Here is a 22,672-nt window from a genome sequence, read left to right on the forward strand (position 1 = left end):
CATATGGGAACATATGTATAACTGATTCACTTTGTTATAAAGCAGAAACTAACACACCATTGTAAACCAATTATACCCCAATAAAGATGTTAAAAAAAAAGTGGTGCTTTAAAGCAAAAAAGTTTGTATAAGGAAAAGACATATTTTCCAAGATTAACTGAAGCCATGGAAGGTGGTTCGATAGAAAAGCATGAACATGGACTTCAATAAAGCACTTCAGATTTGGCTGTGGGTAAGCCCCAAGGTCCTGAGCACGTCACAGCTTTTCTAGGATGTTGGACAAGATAAACGAGAAGATAAATGAAAGAGGTATTTGTTTTTTTTTTTTTTTTTTGAGCCACGGGCTTTTTGGGAATCTGAAAAAATACTGCAGATCATCTCCCTTTACCCCGTCAAAGCCACATAGACCCACCGCTATGCTTTCAATTTCCAAGGATCTTTGGCCCCCTGATCTCCTAGTGTTTCATGGGCATCTACTCTACATAAGCATAAGGTCATTCAGATCTCAGTGTTACTCTACATTTTTAAGTGATTTTCAAGTCTAACAAGGAAAGTTACCTCTGCATTTTCTCTGCTTCCCAACAGGTCAGCAGGCTCTCCTGTGCTCCATAGAAGCAGAAGACTACATGCCCAGCTCTAAACAGAATGTTTGCAGAGTTGCTATCTTCAAAAGAATAAATATAAAAAGACTGGTTCTAATGAGTATAGCTCAGTGGTGCAGTCTTTCCCCTCCTGGAAATATGGTTTACAAAGCAAGTCCTTCTGAAGTGAAGAAACTAGATATTATGCATGAAACAACCCTGCCCATCAGAGAAGACATTTATCTGCAGGTCTGCAGCTGGTGGAAGTCCAGCTGTGTCTAGTTAACTAGACAGGGAGGGTGAAGATGACCATGAGAACTTTCAAATCAGAAAATCTCAGTATCTGCATATTTTAGGCATTTACTATTTCTTGTCGAAAAAGCTATGACCAGGATTTTATAATATGCATCCGCCCCTTATGTTCCCGCTCAATTCCAAACTATATTATTGCTTATAACTCGATTATTGATAGTGATAGAAAACCAGTTACCTCTGACCCCAGCAGTGCCCAAATTTCTAAGAGACTGAAACTGATGGGGTTTTTTTCCTGAACTCTCCAACTCATCAATGCTTTATTTTTCCTTTTCTAAGACATTGATGAAATTCTAACTTGCATGTAAATTCTGTATATATACTTGCAAAATGTGCATTTATGGAGAGCAGGAACTGGATTCCAAATGACAAATAGTTTCTTCTCTTCTTTCAAATTCTATTTGTTGATTGAGTGAGGCTGCCTAGAGCACAGTGTTGGAAGAATTAGAACTATTCCAAGGATGGGGTTTTGTAATCAAGTACTATCTGTCCAAGTGCAGAAGGTATTTTAAGGATCCTAAACTCTATCTTCACCAGCCTATTTCTTAGCACCCCTGGCAGGGCCCCTGCTCACCCAGAGCACATCACAGAAAGCAGTAATAGTGGAGAAAATTGATAGATAATGCAAAGAAGGTAAAACTACATAAAATCTCCACCAAATCTCTATTTCTTTGCCCATCTGGGTTTAAGAAAATGCACAATATTTTGTCTATTTTTTTTCAATATTTATTTATTTATTTGGCTGTGTCGGTCTTAGCTGTGGCATGCGGGATCTACTTCCCTGACCAGGGATCGCCCGGGCCTGCTGCATTGGGAGCACAGAGTCTTAACCACTGGACTGCCAGGGAAGGCCCCTGTCTATTATTTTCAAACCATAAAAATATATATTATCTATATATTTCAATGTGCCTAGAAAATTTCTGGAAATACACAAAGAATCACTGAATGATTGCTTCCTGAAAATGCGAATGCAACAGGTTGGAGGAAGTCCTTTGCTTACCAGAATAATTTCTGTAGGATTCTCACCACCAAGTGATTTGGTAAAGTATGAATTCTAAGAGAGTTAATGCTAATATCAAGTGTAATCACTAGACTTGAACCTCCTTAGAAGGAGGATTCTTTTGTCACTTTAGGGCCCTGGCTATTTTGTGAAATAAAATAGGTGCTCAAAGTAAGTTTGTTTGATGAATTAATGAATCAACCAATCAATTAACCAATCAATCAAAGTGCCTCAGACATGGTTCCTAAATTATAACTACAGCCTGGTTCCACCCAAACCTCTTTCTTGCTTCATGATAACCAAGTAGACCAGAATTCACATGTTGTCTATATCATATATAAGCTATAGGGCTTGGGGTTAATTCCTAAATTTTTTGAGTTTAAAGTTTCTCCACTGTAAAATGGGAATGAGCCTCAAGATTAAATAAGACGATATCCACAGAGCGCCTACCTACCTCAGGGCTACGTGAATGGTAGGTACAACTACTGTTAATTTTTTTTAAATGCCACTAACTTTCAAGGCTAACTTTGTGTTTTCTCCTCTCTATTTAAATGACGTGATAGGAACTTAACAACAACAAAAAATCCTGCAAAAATATTATTATTCAGGTCCTGCTGCATGATAGATGTCCCAGACTTGGATTGTACTACCTTTGAGCACTCACAGAAGTATATGACAATAATTTAAAGACGACACAACTGAACCGATTAATCATTTAGTGTCCTGCACTGAATCCCATGTTTCCTTAGCTTCCCTAAGGTGCCTGCATATTTCCTAATGCCTGTCGTGTGACACAATACAATGTCATACTTGCCCTTCAATAGGCAATTACATTCAGTTATCACATTTTGAGAGGAACAAAAATAGGTGAAATTTTTTGAGTCAATGCCATCCTTATAAATATGAGTATTTAATTTCTGATAATCCTGTTTTTGTTGGATACAATACAAACCCTATATGAATTATAGTTAGTTTCTATAAAAGCATTTCTTTTGAACTTTTTGAAAATCACAAATATCTATTTTCTAGCATGACAGCCACTTTCCATTCTTTACATTATCCATTTTTTCTGTTTCTTAAAAAGTTAAGAAAAATATTGATAAAAACGGCAAATCCTATTATCTAATCATAACCCTATTGGTCTAAATATTCAATATCTTCTTAAGTTTCTTTTTTTTAAATAAATTTATTTTCTTTATTTATTTTTGGCTGTGTTGGGTCTTCATTGCCGCGCAAGGGTTTTCTCTAGTTGCGGCGAGCGGGGGCTACTCCTTGCTGCAGTGCGCGGGCTTCTCATTGTGGTGGCTTCTCTTGTTGCGGAGCATGGGCTCTAGGTGCACAAGCTTCAGTAGCTGTAGCACGTGGACTCAGTAGTTGTGGCTCTCGGCCTCTAGAGCACAGGCTCAGTAGTTGTGGCACATGAGCTTAGTTGCTCCGTGGCATGTGGGATCTTCCTGGACCAGGGATCGAGCCCACGTCCCCTGCACTGGCAGGCGGATTCTTAATCACTGTGCCACCAGGGAAGTCCCTTAAGTTGTTTTTAAAACCTAATAGTCTGAAGTCTAGACAGACATTTCAGTGATTAAGTAAACTATTCAGTCAATTCAGTTAAATAAATTAGATATGAATAACTCATTTTGGTATCTCCCTAACTCAGCTTACTGCCTTGTCCAAACATAGTAGGCACGAATAAATATTTACTGATTTGAGTTGTTTGCTCTTTGAAGTGAAATGTACTTAGGTTGACACTAGAGCAAGTAATTTTGATAATACACATGAAATGCCTAACAACATCTATTAAGTCCTTTTCCAACTCTTGTGCACCTTCCTCGGATTAGTGAGTTTCATTTGTTCTTGTTAGGTTATTGAGCTTGGATTTAGATGCAGATTGGCAAATTGCTCTCCCAACATCTATTATCTATTTTGTATTAATAAGTGTTTATTGGGTTTTAAGTCATCTCCCCATCGTCTTTGTTCTAAGCATCCCTCCGTTGTGAATGGTTGTGCAAATAAGAAAAAAGTAAAGAAGAAACACCATGGATGCCGATGAGAAAATTCTTCCTACCAGCAGGTGTGATTCATTAATAAGTCAGTTCACTTCGAAAGGAAAATCATTAATGTTTTCTCTCCTATGAGACAATAACTCTGTAAGAGTTAGATTTGATCAAATAATGATTAGATGAACTGTAGTAGGATTCAGATTAACTGTGAAATTATTACTTCTGGGAATCTGATTTAGTACTTTTTAATTTTTAAATATGAGAGCATGATTTTAAGAGATCAATAAGTCTGAGGGAAGAATACGATTAAGATATCACCCAATGTGTTTTTATATACAACCATAATTATACTATTATGACGTTTATTAAAACAGCCACATGTTGGATTATTCCTCTTGATCCTTTATATTTTGAATTCTGGTAAGCCATCACTACCAAACCACCAAGGTACATATACTTCTATCACGTAATATGCATTTTGTCATTGTAACCAAAACAAAATGTATAATGTTGGTTTTTTCTATGTGGTTTAAATATGAAATTTTCATCCCAAAACTGAGGTTACAGCTGGCTTTATAAAATCCAGTTCCAAAGGTGGGAAAATATATAGCTGACGTATATAAAAATCATATTAATTTTCTTACCCTCTCTTTCTGAAAAACTAGAAACAAAGAACCACATGCCTTCCCCTAGGATTCTCTGATAACTTTACTATCACACGTAAACATTCAATGTGTCACTGAGACACAGAATCCTACAGTGGTCTACAGTAACACACTTACATCCAGGCGACTGGGGGGCTTCCCAGGGCCCCACACTTAATGACCCCTCAGGTGCCTGGGGCCAGCCAAAGCCAACAGGGCCGCCTGGGTGGGGAACCCCAAGCCTGGACAAGAACCCACATGGTCCTCAGTTCTGGTTTCTAGGATGCTCTCTGGATGCTCTCCAACCCTCTACTTCCACACATGGGGTTGACCAGATGCCCTGAGGAACTGTGAGATTCACATCTACGGGGTTGTCCTTGGGCAGGCCTGGATTCCAGGGGATCACTTGGCAAGCAGATCACTCTGGTTCTCTGGCATCATATGTCTTTCACAGAATCACATGAGATTGGGCCCTCTGAACAGTGCTGACATGCTGATTTGTGGGAACCTCATGTCAGACTTAAGCCAAGACTTGGACCATGGATGTAGGCTCATTTGTGACTCTGGCCATCCATATTCTGACATCGACATGGCCTCCGGTCTTCAGCATTTGAGAATGTAATGTGGTATCAGGAATCCTTCACCCCATGTGCTCCTAGCTACTGGCATCCAGGGCAGCCCCTCTGTCTTTACAGCTTCCACAGGCTCACAGGCTGTCCTGGGGGTGGCTGCCCTCTTCCTCGAGCTTTTGAGGCCACTGCTCCACAATGCCAACTGGCCTTGCTAATCCATGTCCTCTCTCGTCTCCAATCCATGCGCTTACTGTATGTCTCTCTAGGTTGTCCTAAGCTGTGCTGGAGAAAGAAGGGACATTGCTTGTACAAATGAGGCTGTTCTTCCCACTCTGCTCACTGTCCCTGGCCCACGGTCCCTACAGGTGGTGACGTATGGACAACAGTTCACATTCTAGGAATGCAGTGATTACAACCTAAAGAGTGGTTGGAAGATATACTGTTCTATGTTTATACTGTAAAATTCTGACAGGTAAATATTACATGATCAGAAAACAAATTATTGTTCACATTTTCCTGCATAAGCCAGGTAAGCTTTGCTTTGTGGTCATTTTCCATAAAAACCAGCAACAGCCCTTGCTGGACAGAGTCACTGGAAGCCAGTATTCACACGTGGTACGATGGGTGATGCAGTATCATGAGTAATGATGTGGTTGACATTAAATAGATGGCATTAGGGAATTGTAAAGGCAAGAAAAATCTATACTGTTTCAAATACAAATACTAAGGAACCATGGGATTGTGAGAAATAACAGCATGGCCACTTTTTGTCATGGTGAGAGATGTGGAATTAGCCAGGAGACAGTGTGTTTGACAATAGAGAGTATAAAAAGATGGTGCCTGGACATTTCACATGCTGGAATGGATAACAAGCAAATACATAAAGTACTTCTTCTCTACCCTTAATTTTATATCTTCATCAGTAAATCCCTATACTTCGTGAATGCCTATCCATATATGAATCTTATAATGAATTTTTATTGTTTATTTTTTATTTTATTTTACTTTATTTTTTTACCATCTTCATTAGAATATAATTCTTTACAATGGTGTGTTAGTTTCTGCTTTATAACAAAGTGAATCAGTTATACATATACATATGTCCCCATATCTCTTCCCTCTTGCATCTCCCTCCCTCCCACCCTCCCTATTCCACCCCTCTAGGTGGTCACAAAACACAGAGCTCATCTCCCTGTGCTATGCGGCTGCTTCCCACTAGCTAGCTATTTTACGTTTGGTACTGTATTTATGTCCATGCCACTCTCTCATTTTGTCACAGCTTACCCTTCCCACTCCCCGTATCCTCAAGTCCATTCTCTAGTAGGTCTGCATCTTTATTCCTGTCTTGCCCCTAGGTTTTTCTGACCATTGTTTGTTTTTTTTTTAGATTCCATATATACGTGTTAGCATACGGTATTTTTCTTTTTCTGACTTAACTTCACTCGGTATGACAGTCTCTAGATCCATCCACATCTCAACAAATGACGCAATTTCGTTCCTTTTATGGCTGAGTAATATTCCATTGTATACATGTACCACGTCTTCTTTATCCATTCATCTGTTGATGGACATTTAGGCTGCTTCCATGACCTGGCTATTGTAAATACTGCTGCAATGAACATTGTGGTACATGACTCTTTTTGAATTATGGTTTTCTCAGGGTATATGCCCAGTAGTGGGATTGCTGGGTCGTATGGTAGTTCTATTTTTAGCTTTTTAAGGAACCTCCATACTGTTACTGGGTCATATGGTAGTTCTATTTTTAGCTTTTTAAGGAACCTCCATACTGTTCTCCATAGTGGCTGTATCAATTTACATTCCCACCAACACTCCAAGAGTGTTCCTTTTTCTCCACACCCTCTCCAGCACTTATTGTTTCTAGACTTTTTGATGATGGCCATTCTGACTGGTGTGAGATGGTATCTCATTGTAGTTTTGATTTGCATTTCTCTAATGATTAATGATGTTGAGCATTCTTTCATGTGTTTGTTGGCAATCTGTATATCTTCTTTGGAGAAATGTCTCTTTAGGTCTTCTGCCCATTTTTGGATTGGCGTTTTTTTTTTGTTGTTATTGAGCTGCATGAGCTGCTTGTAAATTTTGGAGATTAATCCTTTGTCAGTTGCTTCATTTGCAAATATTTTCTCCCATTCTGAGGGTTGTCTTTTCGTCTTGTTTATGGTTTCCTTTGCTTTGCAAAAGCTTTGAAGTTTCATTAGGCCCCATTTGTTTATTTTTGTTTTTATTTCCATTTCTCTAGGAGGTGGGTCAAAAAGGATCTTGCTGTGATTTATGTCATAGAGTGTCCTGCCTATGTTTTCCTCTAAGAGTTAGATAGTGTCTGGCCTTACATTTAGGTCTTTAATTCATTTTGAGTTTATTTTTGTGTTTGGTATTAGTGAGTGTTCTAATTTCATTCTTTTACATGTACCTGTCCAGTTTTCACAGCACCACTCATTGAAGAGGCTGTCGTTTCTCCACTGTACATTCTTGCCTCCTTTATCAAAGATAAGGTGACCATATGTGCGTGGGTTTATCTCTGGGGTTTCTATCCTGTTCCATTGATCTATGTTTCTGTTTTTGTGCCAGTGCTATACTGTCTTGATTATTGTAGCTCTGTAGTATAGTGTGAAGTCAGGAAGCCTAATTCCTCCAGCTCTGTTTTTCTTTCTCAAGATTGCTTTGGCTATTCAGGGTCTTTTGTGTTTCCATACAAATTGTGAAATTTTTTCTTCTAGTTCTGTGAAAAATGCCAGTGGTAGTTTGATAGGGATTGCATTGAATCTTTAGATTGCTTTGGGTAGTAGAGTCATTTTCACAATATTGATTCTTCCAATCCAAGAACACGGTATATCTCTCCATCTATTTGTATCATCTTTAATTTCTTTCATCAGTGTCTTATAGTTTTCTGCATAAAGGTCTTTTGTCTCCTTAGGTAGGTTTATTCCTAGATATTTTATTCTTTTTGATGCAATGGTATATGGGAGTGTTTTCTTAATTTCACTTTTAGATTTTTTTTTTTTTAAATTTTATTTATTTTTGCTGTGTTGGGTCTTCGTTTCTGTGTGAGGGCTTCCTCTAGCTGTGGCAAGCGGGGGCCACTCTTCATCGCGGTGCGCGGGCCTCTCACTATCACGGCCTCTCTTGTTGCCGAGCACAGGCTCCAGACGCGCAGGCTCAGTAGTTGTGGCTCACAGGCCTAGCTGCTCTGCGGCATGTGGGATCCTTCCCAGACCATGGCTCGAACCCGTGTCCTCTGCATTAGCAGGCAGATTCTCAACCGCTGCGCCATCAGGGAAGCCCCACTTTTAGATTTTTCATCACTAGTGTAGAGGCATGCAAGAGATTTCTGTGCATTAATTTTGTATCCTGCTACTTTACCAAATTCATTGATTAGCTCTGGTAGTTTTCTGGTAGCATCTTTAGGATTCTCTATGTATAGTATCATGTCATCTGCAAACAGTGACAACTTTACTTCTTCTCTTCCAATTTGGATTCCTTTTATTTCTTTTTCTTCTCTAACTGCTGTGGCTAAAACTTCCAAAACTATGTTGAATAATAGTGGTGAGAGTGGACATCCTTGTCTTGTTCCTGATCTTAGTGGAAATGGTTTCAGTTTTTCACCATTGAGGACGATGTTGGCTGTGGGTTTGTCATATATGGCCTTTATTGCGTTGAGGAAAGTTCCCGCTATGCCTACTTTCTGGAGGGTTTTTATCATAAATCGGTGTTGAATTTTGTCAAAAGCTTTCTCTGCATCTATTGAGATGATCGTATGGTTTTTCTCCTTCAATTTGTTAATATGGTGTATCATGTTGATTGATTTGCATATTCTGAAGAATCCTTGCATTCCTGGGATAAACCCCACTTGATCATAGTGTATGATCCTTTTAATGTGCTGTTGGATTCTGTTTGCTAGTATTTTGTTGAGGATTTTTGCATCTATGTTCATCAGTGATACTGGCCTGTAGTTTTCTTTCTTTGTGTCATCTTTGTCTGGTTTTGGTATCAGAGTGATGGTGGCCTCACAGAATGAGTTTGGGAGTGTTCCTCCCTCTGCTGTATCTTGGAAGAGTTTGAGAAGGATAGGTGTTAGCTCTTCTCTAAATGTTTGATAGAATTCACAATCTTATAATGAATTTTTAAATGAAACTGGTTATACAGGCAGGGACCTCGCAAAAAAAATGTTTTGCCCAAGGCCTCACATGCCTTAGCAGCTGTCCAGACGTTCTAAATTTGGAGGAGATTTTGGTCTATATCCTTACACAATGCTAACGCTGCTAGCCAGTGTTTGTCAAGTCTCATCAATGTCAAGTATGCTGGGAAGAAGTTACCATAATCTCATAAATCAAACAGTTATATTTTGGGTCAGTGTCTTCATCAGCTTGGGCTTCTATAACAAAATATCATGCACCAGGTGGCTTCAACAACAGACATTTATTTTTCACAGTTCTAGGGGCTGAAATTCTAAGATCAGGGTGCCAGCATCGTCCAGTTCTGGTGAGAACTCTCTTCCTGCCTTGCAGATGGCTTTTTTTCTTGCTGTATCCTCACAAGGCTGGAAGGGAGGAAGGGAGGGAGGGAGAGAGGGAAGGAGAGAGAGAGGTGGGGTGTGCAATCTCTTTGTTCTTTTCTTATAAGGGCACTCACCCCACCATGAGGGCGCTACTCTCATGATCTCACCTTACCTCTCACAAAGGTCCCATTTCCAAATACCATCTCATTGGAAGTTAGGTCTCCAACATATGAATTTGGGGGGAACACGATTTAGTCCATAGCACCCATTTCTCAGTTGTGACAACTTTGTTCCTAATGTTGAATCAAATCATATTTTTGTATTGCATCCCTGTGTCAGGGAAGAAAAACTTTCCTCTATCCTCTTAAGTTTAGTTTTGGCGAGTCTGAAAATTAAACTAGCAAAAGACAGATTAGGCACTCAATTTTTATTAATGTTTATGTGCACAGGAGTTCACAGAAAAGAAGTGAAACTCAAAGAAACAGACTCAGGGACATATATATATATATATATATATATATATATATATATATATATATATATATATATACACACACCTTTTTAACAAAGGAAAGAGGGTTTGGACTCCAGGGATGATAAATTGTGGGGAAGTGACTTGGAAATATATGGGGAAACTAATGGAAAATAAGGGCTATTTTAGTAAAGTCTGTTTATGCAAACTCATCTTTGGTGTTGACTCCCCAATTTCTAGGATGAGTCACTTTTCTCCCCCTGGTATGGACTACAGGGGATAACTTCCTCAAAGGGAATTTTATACCCTTCTTTTATGCAGATAAGGAGAGTGTGGAAACCTCTTTCTGTATCTGTCAGAGTCTCAATGGCCTTCATCACAAAATAATCCATCTGTCCAAGGGTCATAGTTGGGGTGGCACGTTCTGATCCCCTTCACCTACAAGAGTGGTCCTCAAATCTCACTATGCATCAGAACCACCTGAGAAGCCCTTCGCTGCCTGCCTTTACAGAGCAAGACCGCAACCGTAGCATCACCCCTCCATCAGGTGGGAGGCAAAGCAGGGTGGCTGACTGATAAGCAAAAATGGGAGCTGGCAGGCTTGGGAGCAACACAACGAAATCTCAGGCTTGTGTTTATCCAATCAATAAATGCTAGGGTTCTTGAATAACTGTTGCTTAAATTCATTTCTCAGCGGCAGAACCAAAGGGGTGTAACGAAAGCCATGCCGTCGTTAGAGAGCTCATTAGAGTCAGTGAGGAGAAAGCAGGCTTTGAGATCATCACTCTCAGGGCGACAACATGCAGACCATCTTTCAGTTCACAATAAGATCAGTAGGCAGAGCGGTGGTTAGGCAAAGCCATGTGCTTTGTCTGTAGAAAGATTACAGAAAGGAGGACAATCAATAGCTTCATGGCAGAAAATCTCCCTCGTCTGTGCAACCCTTTCGTTGAACCTTTTGTTGCTAATTCGGTTTTGGTAACATGAATCTCCTCCAGTGCCTTTCAGGGAGTGCATTCTAGGAGCAGTTTAGCCAAGCAGAAAGGCCACAGATCAAGCCTACTGTCTGCTGGCAAAGGCTCCACTGAACCCTAATGGACATAGGAATCTAGCAAAACAAAGGATCCTTAGTGCTCTGCTCAAATGAATCCTACATCAGAGGCCAAGGGAGTCGTTTTGATTATCTGAAAAGGTAGTGATTAGAAGGTACATATATTATGAACCAATAAAAAAGAAAGGAAGAAAGGAAGGAAAGAAGGGAGTAACGAAATGTAAAAATGAGAGGAAAGATGAAAATTCTCTACCTGCAATGTTTCCTCAAGGGTCTGCTGGCAAAAATTTGAAAACAAGCTTAGAATCCCTGTATAGAGGGGTGTACGGTATCCTTTATCTACTTGAATGCAGCAATGTGCTGTTCACTGTCTCTAAGAGACAGACAGGTTGCATTGGTCTTTCAACTAGTCTTCCCAGTATCTGTGACACGTGAGAGGAAGGGCATTGTCAGCTTGGTTGTACAAGTGGTTATCTTTTAATGCATGCAACTTCTAGGAATCAAATGATCTTTTCTCTAAAATCTTAACCATTCATTTGCTTAGTCTGAATTTATAGTTTCTGCTTTGGCTCTGCCCTTATTTCCTCCTATAACTCTAAAGACACTCTTTGCTTAATGATATTTGTGCTTTCACTCTTAGGGTCAGGTTACTGAGTAAAACTGGGTGCTATGAGTATTAGAAAATAACAAACCAAGAGGCCTTTAGCCACTGAAATTAAGAAAAGTGAATGTAAGCATGAGTTATCTTAACCCAGAGGACAGGAAGTTGACCGTCACCAAGAGGTATTTGCTCATCCTACTGCAATAAAAAAAAATTTTTTTAAATAAAATAACCAGAAATCACTGCCCACACTGTTGACTGAGCACTTACCATAAGCCAAGAAAGAGTTAAGCTCATTTAATATCCATAAGTATCCTGAAGGATAAGCAATTTTTATTATTTTACAAGGAACAAAATTGAGGTGGCTTGCTAGAAGACATGCAGCAACTAAGCAAACCATGACTAGGACCCAGGGCTGGCCAGCTCTAAGACCCATCCTCCATACAGCTTTCTCGACTTTCCCTCCAATGCCCTTTCTAGATTTGTCCTTTCCTCTTCTTTATCCCACAGAGATTGTCTCCCAAGCCTGTCCTTTCTGAAACTGACTAAAAAAAGACCTGCCTTATGGCTCCCAGATTACGACATGGGGGATTTTAATTTGAAAAAACCGTTTTATTCAATTGGAACATCTGGTTCCTTCTTACCTGATCCATTTTAAATAACTTCCTATAGAAAGAAAAGTGCAGGGAGGCAAAAAACTTGCTTACTGCAGACCGAACTATCTGCTTCCCTGCTCTCCTCCTCAAGGATGCTACAAGAGCCACTGCCAGGGCAGCTCTGCTTAAAGATTTGCCCACATCGGTGGGAGCGGTAGGGCACGCAACGAGTGCGTCTCCTGGAGCTTTCTTCAGGAAAAGCAGACATCCAACAAACGTAAACGTGTTGTCAGACTTAAGCAAGCAGAGTTTCACGTTGCTCTTCCTGTGACAGAGGTTTCCTACTTGGTTCTCCTTTGATTTTTAGTCCCTACTCGGGTTACCAGCTTTAGCAAATAAAAATACAGGAGGCACAGTTGAATCTGAATTTCAAACAAGCAATGAAAACTTTTCTAGTAAATGTAAATTTATAATTCAGGTAAATAATCGGTAATGTTTAGTATAAATGTTTTTAATAGAAGTGTGACCTATGTAATACTGGGGATATTCTTATTCTAAAAAGTTTTTTACATCAAAAAATTTTATATTGTTTATTAGAAATTTAAATTTAGCTGGATATCCTAATTTTTTTTGGCAATCGTAGAACTCACTATGATGAATCTACACATGATGGAACCTGGAACGGTCTATTTGTGCAAATAGATTTTGCCTTTAAATTAAAAAAAAAGTAAAAGTCAGAGAAAGACAAATACTGTATGATATCACTTATATGTGGAATCTAAAAAAGTTTTAAAAACTAGTGAATACAACAAAAAGAAACAGACTCAGGGCTTCCCTGGTGGCGCAGTGGTTGAGAGTCCACCTGCCGATGCAGGGGACATGGGTTCGTGCCCTGGTCCGGGAAGATCCCACATGCCATGGAGCGGCTGGGCCCGTGAGCCATGGCCGCTGAGCCTGCGCGTCTGGAGCCTGTGCTCCGCAACAGGAGAGGCCACAACAGTGAGAGGCCTGCGTACCGCAGAAAAAAAACAAAAACAAAAAGAAACAGACTCACAGATACAGAGAACAAACTAGTGGTCACCAGTGAGGCGAGGAAAGGGGGAGGGGCAAGATGGGGGAAGGGATTAAGAGGTACAAACTACTACTACGTATAAAATAAATAAGCTCAAGGATATATTGCACAGCATAGGGAATACAGCCAATATTTTATAATAACTATAAATGGAGTATAAACTTTAAAAATTATAAATCACTATGTTGTACACCTGAAACTTATATAACATTGTACATCCACTCTACCTCAATTTAAAAAAAAACAAAGAAAATCTCCACCCCACTCCCCCCCCACCCCAAGGAAAAAAACCCAAACTGACAGTATTCTACTACAGAAGAGATTTGCCCACTCTAACAGAGAACAAAGGCATTTCTAGCCACAATGTATCACGGTATACCATTTCAGCACACACTCTAAACAGCTATTTAATGAAAACAATGAAGGCACAGACACAAAAAATTCAGACACACAGTAATGAAGGTGCATATTTACTCACAATCTATTCTGAGTACCATTGTGAGAAAAACTAAAGGATGTGTCAATTGGTGTAACATTTTCTTTGTAATTTTATTGTGATTTCATTGTCATTTGATTGCTATTTTATTGTCTTTCTTGGTATCAATCTTGGTGGAATATTTTCTGGATACATATTCATGCATTTATTCATTCATTCTCTCAACAAATATTTATTGAGCGCTAACTATGTGTAAGGTATTTAACTTGTGCCATAGGGACCCAAAAATGAATATGAGCCAACGATTATCTTCAATCTATTGTTCTATTAAAATCATGTTAAGTGCCCGAGAATTCAGGGAAGAAGTTGTCACTTATGTCTGAAGTCAGAGGCTGAGTGTGGTGGGCACCAGTGGATCTCCTATCTGGCAGTGTTGAAAAAAGAGAAAAGTTCTAGTCAGAAACCAGCCCTTATAGTTCAGTCACCTCAGAATTTACTCACCTTTGCTGCCTAATATTTCACACGAATGGCAAATTGGTACATGGACGTTGTGAAAAAAAAATATTTTTTAAGTAAATATTTATCCTTCACTGTAGCCAATCCCATCAATGTTTTAATATGAAACAAATCCCTGGAAACTGAGCGTAGAGCTAACAGGCAGACTGTCACAGAAGAGAACTCAGAGAGGTCAATAGTAATTTATTTTAAAATATCATTTCCCTACCAAGGTCAAGCCATGTCTCAGGGGTCAGTGGACATTTACCTGGCAGCCTCTGGGGAACAATTTCCATTATTCTGCTTTCCTCCATGTGACTTTTTTCCTTATTATCCATCAAGAGTGAGTCATAGTCACATTAGGCGTTGAACTCAATTTCAGCAAACATTTTTTTCCTTTTTGCTTCAGTGTTATCACAGTTAAGTTTTAAGTATTGTGCATGAAGGGATTGTCAGTATTTACTTTCCAATTAACTGATAAAGCCCCTTGGAATTTCACTATAACATGTGAGAGGGCTTGAAGGGAAAACCATCTTTGGATGAGGAGTTTCATATGATTGTTCAGTGACAGTTGGGGTTACCTTGTGTTCCAGAACAATTCTAACAAAGAAGTATTTGTCACATTTAATTGACAGTTTAGCATTATAATTATGTATTAAGTATATTTACTCCAGCCAACCATTAAGTAAGTAAATACATAGCTTTTTCCCTCATAAGAATTAGGGAGAAGCATGCTAAATATTTCCTTATCTACTTAGAGCTAGGTTGTCTGTAACCACTTATCTCTGAAGGCCTTTTGGGAATGCCATCGTAAGTTCTGTGTATGTCATCAGTGTCACAGCAATGTGGATTGCCACTTGGGATCCATCAAAGCAGGGCCGACTCTGGGCCCTTTCTCTGCTTGAGAAATAGAGCCTGATCTTGATCCAAACAACATCTGTTTAGGATTACCTACTACATTTCAATGCTCCTCTTTTGGCCTTCGATCTTTTGCATAATCCTATCCTCCTATCCAATTCTTATCTCCTAAGGGTGCCACTCTTGCTTAGAATGAGACAGAATGTCTGCCTGACCAGAGATACATGCCTGAGAATTGTGAATTCTTCCTTGTAAAAGTTTAGGTTGTTCTGTTTTGTTTTGTTTTTCAGCATTTATACTGATTGTTAGAGAAAAAGACAGGGAAGAAGGGAAAGGGAGAGCACGTGACATGTTTTCCCCCATTGTATTCCTATCATCTCTTCTTTCTATTTCTAAAATTGCCTCTTTTCTCTTGGGAAAGGGGGAAATGCCTTCTTTGCATGGCTGAGTGTGGCTACGTAGAGGTCAGGCTTGAGTGAGAAGTGATAGCTTTTGTAGAGTGGGTGAAAGTCCCCACAGTGCACCAGTTTCTACTGCTGCTGTTTTCTGTATCAAGATTTTTTTTAAAAGTTTCTTTATATTTGTGAGTGAATGGGATTGGGGTTCTTACTTATGGACTCCCATTTCAAAAACCTTTCAACTCTCAGGACTATCAGTGGTAGATTCTCATGTTTTCCTGTTGCTACAGTGGACACAGTAAATACAATGAGCAAAGCTAGTGATGCATAAGAACTGTGGAAAGGGAAACATCATTATGGTGCAGTTACTTTATTACCAAAGGAAAGAAACCACAACCTTAGAAAAGATGATGAGATGCTTAGTGCCTGAAAACAAGACCTACTCACAACTCCAAACATTCCAAGAAGCCGATAAACAGAAACTGAGAGATTTGGAGAAGATCCCCCAAATGCTTCTATTCCCCTTTCCTTCACTGCCTGCACCTCTACACACAAATACATTCATACCAATCATCAATGCTTACAATTATCCTAGGATTTTCTCTAAGCTAAGCAAAGAAAGTACTGTTGAGAGGGATAATATTTGCATGAACCACCATCTATCAACTCAAATTAATTTACAATATCTGGTTAGAAGAACTCTTGAGTAAGTTGAGCAGAGGTACTCTGGTATCCAAAACTGACCTAATTCACTAGGTACTTGGGAGAAAGGGTTATGGGACATCTGCACCTTAAGAAACTGGGCAGCAATTCAGATGCTACTGTCGGGGTGTGTGGAGCCACAGGTAAATCCTGAGCCCAGAGTGAGTGGTGAAGGAGAATAGGGGCAGCATCAAAGGGAGAGGGCCAAGTGAGGTCGAGTTATAAGGGACGCTGGAGAAGAACTCCCTCTACTCATAGGTAACCCTGGTGATGAGTGTCTCCGGGTATCTCAGGATAAGTATCAATGGACCAGTGACAAAATGTACAGCCATTTCCTTCACATTTATGAGACCACCTAAATGAGTCAGCTGAGATATAAATCTTTCTTTCCGCAAAAATACACTGTTAAGAAAATATTACCGTATATCATCTAGTGATCTGTTAGAAGTGGGAATCAATCAGTGGGAAACAATCACCTCTGAAAGTCTTTGCTGCTGACTAAATAAATGTAAGATAAAATTAATACAAATGGGTAATAAGAAATGATTTCCATATTTTACTGACAAGTCATGTTAGGAATCATTATCCTAATGGCTTATGAACTTCCTGTATTATCAAATGACATTCTGGAGTAATATTATGATCGGGAGAAGAGTTTTTCATCCGTGTGTGACATAAGCAAGGAGGTTCTGTGACATATACACAGTTTCACCCCCTTAGCAAATCACTGATTTCAGAACACTGTAACAGAACAAAGAGAAATTTAAGCTTGTTGATGGACTCTACATATTCAGAAGGCCCTGGAAAGCCACAGTCATCACCATAAATTCTTTGTTCATCCCAGTAAGTTTCTCCAAGGTGAGAAGTCTGTCTCTATGACTTAAAGGACTGTCTGCAGCTGATACTCTGAATGATGGCGGGCAGGAGCCTGGAGGGAGGAAAAGTGAAATGCTTCCTTCCTCATGCAGGAGGACCTTTCTGCTAACAACGGGGTCTAATTCCTGCATGGTAGATGGTAAGGTCATTGAATGGTCTAGAGACCCTCCAGCCAACTGTCCGAGGGAAGAGTGTGTCCCAGGGACAGAAAGTGGAGCTGAGAAGGACAAGACTAAATGGCGGCCCTCTGCCCTGCCCTCCCATCATCAGGATGACTTCTGATCTGTCTCTGAGAGGGACCTGACCTGGAGTTTGTGAGTGAGGCCTTGGGCTCTGCTGAAGTCTGAGTGGAGGGAACTGGGGCATAATGCTCTCACTCAGAGCCACAAGGAAGCTCAGGATGGAGGTGGATCCAAATGACCAGTCTGCTGGAGCGAGCTTGGCTGGAGGAGACCCATGGTCCCTGGCAACAGCAGCCCACATGACTTTTAGGAAGGAGGTGCTGGTCCCCAGCTCTAAGGGGCTATGCGTGAATGTGTCCCTGAGTTTGGGAGGGGATGGCCTTGGCAGCGGAGGATACTCAGGGGCCATGAGGCTTCCTCCAGTGTCTACAAAGTGGTGACAGGGTGCAGGCTCACACCTCCCGTAGTCCAGCGTGTAGCCACAGTCTGAGGACAGCAGCAGCTGGACCCAAAGAGAACATGCACAAGATGTGAGCCCCAAACTGATAAGAGAACCTAAAGAGATTCAATGAAAGCACATAAAGCATCTCTGAGCCTTAGCAAATATGGTTTATGAATTTAAACATTCAGTAGGGAAATACAAAAAATCATTAACATAAAGGAATAATTCAATTGATAAGCTAATGAATATATACTCATCGTGAAGTCACTCAGAAAGAGGAAAACAAATACTGTATGCTAACACATACATATGGAATATAAAAAAAAATGGTTCTGAGGAACCTAGAGGCAGGATAGGAATAAAGACGCAGACGTAGAGAATGGACTTGAGGACATGGGGAGGGGGAAGGGTAAGCTGGGATGAAGTGAGAGAGTAGCCTTGACATATGTACACTACCAAATGTAAAATAGATAGCTAGTGGGAAGCAGCCGCATAGCGCAGGGAGATCAGCTCAGTGCTTTGTGACCACCTAGAGGGGTGGGATAGGAAGGGTGGGAGGGATATACAAGAGGGAGGAGATATGGGGATATATGTATACATAGAGCTGATTCACTTTGTAATACAGCAGAAACTAACACAACATTGTAAAGCAATTATACTCCAATAAAGATGTTAATAAATAAATATATATATATATATATATATATACTCAACAAATGGAGACTATGTATTTTTAGATATCAAAGGGATATTTACAAAAATGATCAGATACTGGTCTACAAAGGAAACTTTAACCAGTTTTTCATAACCGAGACTTTTCTTTCCTGGGACATACGATCTGATCCAAAAAAAAAAAAAAAGTTTGGAAATGGATAAATTTTTAATGACTCAAAGCATAGTAACTCCTGAAAATTAGTAAACAGTCTTGCAATTTACACTTAGAATAAAAAGATTCTACAAATGAGAAAAGGGCTTTATGTAGGCATTGTTAGACAGGACCTTTCTCTTGACCCTGCCTGGGAAAGCAATAGAACAGTGGGTAAGCATCAGGTGGAGGCCCCCAGAAGGCTCAAAAGGTGAAGCTGCCTTCCAAGTGAAGCAGCTTTTAGTCCAGTTACCCTAGGAAACAAAAAGAGAACAGCACAAACCACTCAAGCCTGCAGAACTCTATCTTTGATAACACTGGAAATTTATTTATATATGTTTGTTTCCTTTGTTACTTTTTATGCGTTCTGCCTTGGAACTTAGTATTAGCCCTTTACATACACACACACACATATATATACACATATATACATATACATATATATATATATATATACACACACACACATATATACATATACATATATATATATATATATACACACACACACACCTAGGAGTATGTATACTCTGGCATGCTTTAATGTTATTCAGGGGAGCCAAGATATTTAAAGCCAGAGTACAGACAAAGCACTGAAGGGAGAGGATAGTCTTAAACACTTGAATCTACTGGCTGTTGAGGATGAGAGGAATCCCCTTGCTGAAATCAAGGAGAGTGATTCAACAGCCACACCACCTCTGGGAAATTTACGTCTAAGTGCAAAATCTTGGATGTTCTGTATTATGCCTGGGAGTCTGCGCATGTCTAAAGCTAGACAAGAACCTTTATGGAAAGTCCTTCTGCTCTCTTCAATGTTTTGCTCACTCTGAGTTCTCGAGGTAGCCACTTCTGTCCCTTCATTACCTTGAGGCATCATTGGAAACACTGTCTCTGCAGCTCCCTGCTTGCTTTGGAAGAAGCACTGCAGCATACGGGCCATTGCAGAGATGATTCTCTATCGTCTCTGCTGAGTCTTCAGATGTAGCTACTTGCCTCATATCACCCAGATTACCTACGAAAGCACAGACCTCTCTTTCTGCATCACCTGAATGGCCAAGATTTCAAGCTGGCAAGAGACAGAGCAGCTGGATGCAGAAGCAGCTTCCCTCTCAGACATGTTAAAAACAAGTCTGGATTAATAGACAAAACTGTTCCAAGAGCAATTTTTTTTTTCCCCTTATGAAGCACTGCCTTAAGGAACAAGGCACTTTCCCCTGAGAAATGCAGGATAATGAAAAAAACTGACATTGTCTAGATAACTCCTGAATGTTCAGGTCACTGTAACCTAAAGAGTTAGAGTCTACGATGCACTGCCATTAAGGCCTCAAGTCAGTTTGCATATATCAGGAAAGAAAAAGATTTCATTGATATTCTATTTCTGTCTTCTTAGTTAGATAAATCTTAATGTGCACCATGGTGGTGTAGCTGGGTGGTGCTCTAGGTAGTGCTTATGGTTGGCTCTGATAGAGCCAAAACTGCCAGAAAAACATGAGTGGCTTTCCAATGTGAAAAATTTCAAGGTTTGTTTAGTTACAGTATTAAAGTTGTATTGGTTGAGCGGCTGTTAACAACCTCCAAAATGAGTAAAGCTTCAAACCCAAGAGGAGCTTACTTCTTGCTTATGCCATGGCCGAACAGGGCATTCCTCATCAGCTGGCACCTCACTTCCAAGTGATGATCCACAGGGATCACCTTCTCGTTTGTGGCTTCCAAGGTTACTTGGGTGATGATCCCTTTTGCAGCCAATCAGAAGGAGGCAAAAGCATAGAGCGTATCTTGAGGGAGGTCGCAGTGGGCTTGGCTGGGAGCTAGCAGATGTTACTCATGCTTCTGTTTCATTTACTGAAAATCAGTCACATGTCCACACGTGGGAAGCTGAGAACTACAGCTAAGCTACAGCTCAGAAAAAGAAGAAGTAGGTTTAGTAAATATCTAGCAGGCTCTCTCACTCTGGTCTTCTAAATTCATTTTGGTTACCAATTTATTTTTCTTTTTTTCAGAACTGGGAATATTCTTAAAAATCAATGCAATCTACCACTAACTTGAAATGTATTCTATAGGCGATACCACCATACTTAAATGACCACCAAATTTATTCTATATTAAATTTCCTATTCTGAATCTTTTTCATGTTTCTTTCCTAATCAGATATCCTTCTCATATAGCTTTGTCTTCTCCCTTTCTGCCTAAAGATTTGCTTCTCTTCTTTGACTACTACACACAGTCCATTCTAAAAGTACACCAACTGTAGAGCTCATTCAAGCTCAGCTAGCCAGGAAACAGAAGCAGCTCACTGCAATTCCTTCCTTAGCTAGGGGCTTTCTCTCCCCAATGTTCCATACCCTCCACTTGGCAAACCCAAACTGCCCGGCCTGTTCAGGAACTCAGGAGAAGGTCATGGGTCAGGTAGCTGTCCCTTTATCCTCACGCAACCCAGACGCTGACACCAAACCTTGGGTAAACATCAGCACAAACAGGGGAAGATGCAGTCAGTGTCAGACCAGCTGCCACTAGGCACCATTTGATGTTTGTGGAGACTGACATGGAGAAGTGCTTCTGACAAATCCCCCTGTGGCAGTGCAGCAGAAATTTCACATCCACCCTAAAATCACTTGCTGAGCGATTTGCACTCTGCCACAAAAGTTTCTATCCGCAGAAAGGACAGCTGGGGTTTGGGTATGAAAATACCACCTTAGACTGTGTTTCCTAAGACCCACAGAAAGAGACGCTCTCAAGTCTTCCTGGCAGCTCCTGTAAGGCTCTTAATGAGGCACATTGTTTGAAAAAGAAAAAAGCAAACCCAGAAAGCAAAAGCTGAGATGCCAAAGTGATGTCTGCATATTAGAAATATTGAGATAGCGTGGGTGAAGAAATGATGTTTCTAGGACACAGTCTGATATGCATCCAGACACGACAAGGGTAACTATAGCACGATGAGTACCCTGGACAATCCGTCACAATCCGCCAGCTGAAGCAAGGGGCCAACTGGAATGGCTCAAGCTCTGCCTGCCCCAGCTGGGCAGGTCTCAAGACATCTGCCACTGAACACTGCTGCACAGCAAAGGTACTAAACCCTAAAGGCCTTGCACACTCTGCTGTGGCTTTGCCTGTGTTTTACCGAGTGTCTCCTTCTGATCTCTTGTGTTCATCCTGACTTCTAGGTCTCTCCTTAGGACTGGGGACAATTTCCACAGCCTTGACCTGTTGGTCCGACCCACCTCTTCATTTCTTCCTGTGTCCCAGGGCCAGACCATCATCACGTTGTACCAATTTTCCAGTCCAATCTTCTGTTCTTGTTTCTTACATAAAATCCAAACAACAGCTATCCTACAGCCCTAATAAAACTATCATGACCAACTTTTGTTACTCTGTATATCACAATTTAAATATTTCCTTGTGTCTCTTCTCTCTTCATGGACCTTAAACATACCTGTCTTCTGTACTTTTCCCTAAGACTTAAACTCAGTCAGGAGGTCACTAAATAATCTGACAAAATGCAAAAAAAAGTCTTAAGATGGGTTATACGTACATGTGCCTTACACACTAAGGAATGAGTCTGCGTAAAGTAGAGATGAATAGGGTTCTTTAACAAAGCAGGTGGTCCTAGTGGTGGGAACATCTAGCATCTGGTACACTTGTAGGGGAACTGTTTGGAAAAAAAGGTTTCTTGTGTCCTTTAAATAACACAGTAAAGTGACTCTTCTCTGCTTTACATCTACAGCCATCATTGCTTCATGATTTTTCTCAGAAACCATAAAGTATTTTGTGGGACAGTAACTACTGCTGTATTTATAGTTTGCTTCAAATAAACTGACATAATGATATTTAACAGGATTTTTTATTTGACGTATTAACATAAGTACAAAAGGCTAGAGAGACAATATTTAACCTACCCTCAGAAAGATTAAGAAATGCATGTGCTCATTAATCATTAGGGAAATGCAAATCAAAACTACAATGACTGATCATCTCACACCAGTCAGAATGGCCATCATCAAAAA

This window comes from Delphinapterus leucas, chromosome 14 (genome assembly GCF_059928025.1).
Source record: "Delphinapterus leucas isolate spDelLeu-1000000601 "Yukka" chromosome 14, BTC_Dleu_Yukka2, whole genome shotgun sequence".
Lineage (NCBI taxonomy): Eukaryota > Metazoa > Chordata > Mammalia > Artiodactyla > Monodontidae > Delphinapterus > Delphinapterus leucas.